General features: G+C 38.2%; 1 protein-coding gene across 1 annotated transcript in view; it reads right to left on the reverse strand.

Annotated features, from left to right (window-relative positions):
- The window catches only part of LOC106879687 (uncharacterized), an 85,692-nt gene extending 82,194 nt beyond the window's left edge, over positions 1-3,498 (reverse strand). Inside the window, exon 1 of the mRNA XM_014929364.2 lies at positions 3,089-3,498. The gene's annotated coding sequence lies outside the window, so the exon portion shown is untranslated. The remainder of the gene's footprint in view (positions 1-3,088) is intronic.
- Positions 3,499-7,136: the final 3,638 nt, after the last annotated feature.

Consider the following 7,136-nt stretch of genomic DNA (forward strand, 5'->3'; position numbering starts at 1 on the left):
GTAAAGCTTTATATTACTCAGAAAGTATGAAAGGAGAGTTAACTAAAAGTTTGAAAACAAGCATAGACGTTTAAGGAATGTTTAGAACAGGGTAAGGATTAAAGGATTTTGCGAAAAGGAACAAATTTAATATCAATAATATGATTCAGATGACAACTATAAAATGTGTTAATGGATCGCGTGATTCGAACTATGAATAAATATAGCAAGAATTCTTAATATCAATCAATCGACTTTGGGAAGTTATCTGTTAACTAGATCACACAACTACCAGAAATTGTGCAGACCATAACATTTCTGAAAGTTTTAAGAGTTTCAAATACTTAAGAATAAAATTATGTATTTATTTTGATTCAAAAATAAATTATTAAGATGGCAGCAACAGTCATTTCCTAGTTAAAGATTGTTAGACTTTTAACGTGATATTTAAATGGCCTTTGTTGAATATCAAAAAAAAAAATGTAGGTTTCAATTTCCAATTCCAGATTCCTTTCGTTTAAATCATTAGAGAGAAAGAGAGACAGAAAGAGAGAGGTGGGGGGAAATCGTGACATTGCATACGTTTTGTTCCAATAAAATCAAAATGTGTTTATTACAAGAAATTATTACTTGTTTGTAAGAATCAGTAACGTTCATTTCGCATTTGGCGCAAGTCGTTCGTGACTGAGTAAATCCGTTCGTTAAACAGACCGTGACGATAAAACTTGTTTCTTATTAACACAAATGTTTATATGTTATATAAAGTTCATAAACTCAAACTATTGTATTACTACATAAACCAACAATCTTTTAGGATTCACTGAGCCGTGTCGATTAAAAGCAGAACTTGGGAAGAAAGTCTACTAAAATTATGGCGTCGATATCATCATATATATTCATATATTATCAACTTCCTAGTAATATGACAAGATACTTCTATTTAAAAAGAAAGAGTTTATTAGTTTACGATGATTATTATATTTACATTGTAGATTCTAAATAAATAAAATATTCACAAGCAAATTTCCCTGTAACTAGTTTTATATTTAATTTTTTTTTTTTACATTGTTCTTCAATAAATTTTTGGAAGTATACAATTAAGTGATATTAAAGTAAATATTTACATAGTATTAGCGAAAAAGCAGTTAGATCACGTAAATTTATTTTCTGCAGACATTTTATAACGAAAAGAAGATTAAATTAAACAACGAGAAGTTAAATCAGTTTACTTAATTAAATTTTTTTTTTTTACTTAAACAAGTCATATAAGCTATCACCTAATATATGAATTATTAAGTACTATTTTGGAAGAAAATATCCCGAAACTCGGCTTTTCGACGGGCCAAAGCTGTCTTAAATAGGCATTTTTCCCCCCAAATATATATTTTTTTTATCCGTGGAACAGCTCGACATCGTCACACAAAGGAAATACGGAGAGAAAAGGAGAACTGAATCCTCACACAAAGTTGATATATTGCAGGGTCCCATCATATATATACTGCCAACACCCTAGTTTTATTGATTTTCTCATCATACCTAATCCGAGTGTTGTTTAGCAAGACACCAGTAGCATTTATGAGTTTAAATAGAGAGAGAGAGGGAGAGATTTTCATACATGAAACAATAACTGGCTGTAATAGGGTTTATTCGAAATGAGAGAGAGAAAGGTTTTTCTAAAACTGTTGTTATTGTTTAGTCACACGTCATCTCTAACCGTGCAGACTTCAGCATCCAAGGCATTCCAGTCGAGACTAATCCTTCTTTTTCCTGTGTGCAAGGAAGCCAAGAACTACATCCTACTAAGGCAGGCAGAGAGCGAGCTGAGGTAGATTTGGCAGTTATTTCCAGCAACTCAAACGACCATGAAAAGGCCCTCTAATGGGCCAGGAGACGGTTCGTGACTGGTTAGTGCAGAAAACAAATAAACGGAAGCTATGTACTGTGTGTATGTGATTCTTGTTTTATAATCACTGATGTTTTAGTAAAACCGAGTATGATTGAGAGCGGCGTGAGAAGGGTTTTAGTAGAATTCTGAAGTATTAGCTTTTTATTATTTATACACACACACACACACACACACACTGCATATATATAAATATATATGCAAGCACGCAGCACGCTTGTATACACACAATATGCAAACAATATGTATACGTGTATGAATGCAAATATATGCAAGCATTGGCGGGGTTTTGGAATAGCTGACATACATTGGGTTTTCTGTTTTGGGTGGAATTTTAATCTTTGCACTAAGGATTTCAAAAAGTGGGAAAGCATTTTCTCAAATAAAAAAAAAACCTCATTCACCTTCTCCTCGTACATTCACGACACGACAGCCATCAATAAAAATTTTTTTTTTCTTCTCTAAATATAGTCCATATTTTGAAACACATGTAAACCAAATATAAACAACAACATGCAAACGTTTGTGTGTGTATGTCTAAGCACACAGACGTCTAAAGACGTCATTTTCATACATCATGCATTTCCTGGCTGCAATATTGGATGAATGAATACAAACGAAGCTGGTATGGATGAATGAACAGGTGCGAGGCAGAAGGTGGAGGAGGGGGTATTAAAAAACTAAGACAAGAAACTTCAACGAAACAGAACAACCTCACCAAGTACTATCACAAAAAATATAAAATAAAAATAACAACAAACCAATAGGAACAAGGTGATCGAATGGAATCAAACAGGCAAGTTTTATTATGAAAATATTCAACAGGATTAAGACAGCTATCACAAATGTACACATATATATATGCATTCATCCAAGTGTACGTGTCTGTGCTATTTAAAAAAAGAACAATATATATCACTAAAACTATTTATGTGTGTTTTGATTTATAAACAACGGAAGGAGGGTGGGGGTATATATATTCAAGTAGTGTTGGTGAGAAGCATTAGGCTTCCATAAAAACGAATAAACTCTGATTAAGAGTTTAGTTCATTAATTCCAAGTCAATACGTCTTCCATCCGTTGAAACTGATTATATATGTATATAATAATAAATAATGATGATGATAATAGTAGATATGTGGCGTGTATGAAAAGTGGGAGGGAAGAAAAAAACTGAAGAGAGAGGAAAAAAACTCAGTAACTCACCTTATTAAACTCGGGTCTTACTATGTGCGGGACAGAGGAGATATTTGCTCTATCTTAAAAGTGGTGGGTAGGAAAAACCTATCACGTGGTAAGCCGATCCTGCAGTGAAAGCCTTGTTGTTGCTGTTGTCGCTAATGATGTTGTTGTTGTTGTTGTCGTTAGGAGTTTCGGGTGGAGGAGCGTGTGAGAAGTAGATTAAGAATTCTATACTGCAGTGTTATAAATACAAGGGTAACACGAAGAAGGGGGAGACGAGCGAATTAAATGGTGGCTGACTTGACTATACGTGGAGAGGTTGCTGCTGCTGCTACTGCTGATCTATAATGGAGCTTGTAGTTGTAGTAGTACTAGCAGTGGTTGCGGTAGTTGCAGAGGTAGTACTAGTGGCGGGTGTTGCGGTAGTTTGATTGTGTTAATGGTAGTAACAATAATGACAGTTGTAGGTAATAGTACTAACGTTGTTGTAGTAGTGGTAGTAGTAGCAGTAGCGCATAGGCGAAAGAGGTGGTGGTGGAATTGACGACAGCGTTGACGTCTGTACAAGTAGCAGTAGTAGTAGTATTGGCGGCGGTGACACTAATTTTTTCCAACGTTATTTTCACAATGCGGGGCTCCACCGCCTCCTCCGGGGTCCGTTGCTATAAGTAAATATATGGACGACGATGCAAAACAAAAAATTTATAGTTGGACAATAAATGCATGAACATCACCAGATCTTACTTTTACATATCCTGCACAAGTCACAACAACAAATGCTTCAAGCTTACGGTCGAGTCTGTACGAAGCCGCTCGACCTGCTAGAAAGAGCAGCCAAATAAATTACTGCCAAATCAAACGGAACCGTCATAAACAAGGGTTAATGTGGTTGGTCCTAGATTGATGCACTATCTGAAAAAAGATGTGAGGGTCACGCCTGGAACATTTTTAATCATAAACCTCACTCTGAAGCTACACAACGTGCTCTTTCTTCTTACTTATTTGATGCCTTTACCATGGCCTTAATTGAACCAGAATGACACTGAATGAAGCGCTAAGTCAACCCTTGCCAGATTCAAGCTTATAATGCAAAGGATCGTAACTAAAATTTTAGTTTCAAATTTTAGCACAAGGCCAGCAATTTAGGGGACGGGGTAAGTCGATTATGTCGACCCCTATGATTAACTGGTACTTATTTTATTGACCTCGAAAGGGATAAAAGGTTAAAGTCGACCTCAGCGGAATTTGAACTCAGAACGTAAAGACGGACAAATTTCCTCTGTGCATTTTGCCAGGCGTGCTAACGATTCTGCCAGCTTGCCACTAGTGTAACTAAATTCTAAGTCTCAAAATTTGGAACAGGGCCAACAATTTCATGGGGGGCGGAGGGGGGGGGGATTAAGTCAATTACATTGATTCAAGTGCTCGACCGGTAATTACTTTATCGATCCCGAACCGAATGAAAGGCAAAGTTGACCTCAAGGAATATGAACTAAAGACGTAAAGACGGACAAAATGTTGCTAAGCATTTTTTTCCGGTGTAGTAACGATTCTTCCAACTGGCTACAATACATTTACTCCGTTTATCATTTTGTCCACGTTTTTTTTTTTTTTTTGCTTCGTCCTGTACCCAGATATGCATCTATATATATACATGTAGATGTAGGTATGTACATACATGTACGTATATACGCATATATTCATATATCATTTGTATTACAATACATTTAACCTGTCGTCCTCCAGTGGCGTAGTGTAGGGTTGTGGACTGCATAGGGTGATCACTTTATATGCGTGTGTTTGCTGCTGTACAAGGTATGGTACGTTGAAGGAAGTGGGTGGCCAATTTTTGCCTGAGTTCATGCTGTTAACCTTGCTGACGTTATTATTGTTTCTAACATAAACACTGGGTCAGAAAATTAGGATAAGAGGTTAGTTACTGACACTGACTCCTGTACTAGACTGGCCCTTTATTTGATGAACACCGAAAGATAAAAGGTAAAGTTGACCTCGGCGTGACTTGAACTCGGAACACAAGAAGACGAAAAACATGTACTCTAACGTTTCTGTCAATCCATCGCAGCACAGTCAAGGCGGAATTGGAGAGGCAGGGTGGCATGATCCATTGTACTTGATTGGTTCTTTTGTATTTGATCAAATCTCGGAAGCATCGAAGGCAAAGTCAGAATTTGAACGCAAGACATAAAATTACCGAACCATATACTGCGATGCCTTCCAGCATTCGACCATTTTTGTCACATGCTTGCGTCTTTTATATCAATCCTGTTTTTGTTTTTGTATAAGGAAAGGTGGTGAGGTGACAGAATCGTTAGTACCATGGATAAAACGCTTGCTAGTGTTTCTTCCAACTTAATGTTCTGAGTTCAAATTCTGCCGAGGTCGACTTTGCCTTTCATCCTTTTGGGATCATTAAAATAAGTAGCAGTTGAGCACCGGGGTCGACGTGATCAACTAACCCCTTCCTCTAAAATTTCAGGCCTTGTGTCTATAACAGAAAGGATCATACGAGCTGGCTTGTCGCCAGACTTTAGTGTTTGGAGGTGCTTAAGAATATTTAGGGTGGGAAGATTTTTGTAAACTGTTTTTTTTCTAAATCTGAGAGTGCACCATTGAATAATGAGGGGACAGTACCGTCCAATGCACCTCCTTATTGATGGACATGTTAGTCAGGCTTCAAGAAAGATTTTCGTAAACTGTCTTTTCTAGTTTTGAGGATGTACCATTGAACAGTGAGAAGGCATGCCGTCCAGTGCACCTCGTTAGTGATGGGCATGTTTACAAGGAAAGGCGGCGAGCTGGCAGAATCGGTAGCGCTTCGGAAAAATTGCTTTGCAGTATTTCTTCCTGTCTTTACGTTCTGAGTTCAAATGCCGCCGAGGTTGACTTTACGTTTGATACTTTCGGGGGTCAATAAAATAAATACCAGTTGAGCATTCAGGTTGGTGTAATCGACTTTGCTCAACACGCATAAAATCGTGGCACTCCAGCGGTTACGACGACGTGGGTTCTAGTTGATCCGATCGACGAAACAGCCTGCTCGTGAAATTAACGTGCAAGTGGCTGAGCACTCCACAGACACGTGTACCCTTAATGTAATTCTCGAGGAGATTCAGCGTGACACAGTGTGACAAGGCTGGCCCTTCGAAATACAGGTACAGCAGAAACAGGAAGAAAGAGTGAGAGAAGGTTGTGGTGAAAGAGTACAGCAGGGTTTGCCACCACCACCACCACCCCTGGCGGAGCCTCGGGAGCTTTAGGTGTTTTTGCTCAATAAACACTCACAATGCCCTGTCTGGGAATTGAAACTGCAATCCTATGACCGCGAGTCCGCTACCCTAACTACTGGGCCATTACGCCTCCACAACGCATAAAATAACTGGTCTTGTACCAACACGTGAAACCATTTTAATATATGCGAAGAACAAATTATATGCAAAAATATACTAAGAGAAGAACAGGTCCGTTAAAATTTATATTCAATTGCAATTAGATTGTTCTTGTCGTAGCGTATTATTTCTCAAGGTGGAGGCGTGATAAATTTTGGTGCAGCGTGGGACTTTAAACCGGGCCAAGTGAATAAAGTTTGCCATAAAGTGTTAATGTGATGCACTGGGAAAAACACGTGCAGGTAACTTATGAGAAAAAGCTTACCAAAAACTAGGAACTGGTAGAGCAGTACGGGTTTTGTTACAAGACAATTCAAATAAGCTGCCGGGGTTTTGTTAGGCTTTCACTCTACAAAGCTCTAACTGGGCTTGGAGTTACTGGTGCAGCGAAGAAGAGGGCTAAAATTCCACCACTGAAGCTGCAGCAAGGGCTTCTAGAAAGTTCTGTATAAATAAGGTAGACTGATACGATGGTTTGCTGCTACTAGGATCCAAGCTAGGACTTTATCAACCCCGGCTGGGTCAACTAAGCGAGGGGAAATGATATTGAAAGACCCGATAACTCCTAAGACCTCAGAATCATCATTACATCTCAACCGGGGTCTCTATGGCTTTTTGGGGGTTCATATAAGATTTTGCTGTTGAAATTTCTGCAATAATTTTTT

Source organism: Octopus bimaculoides, chromosome 5 (genome assembly GCF_001194135.2).
Source record: "Octopus bimaculoides isolate UCB-OBI-ISO-001 chromosome 5, ASM119413v2, whole genome shotgun sequence".
Lineage (NCBI taxonomy): Eukaryota > Metazoa > Mollusca > Cephalopoda > Octopoda > Octopodidae > Octopus > Octopus bimaculoides.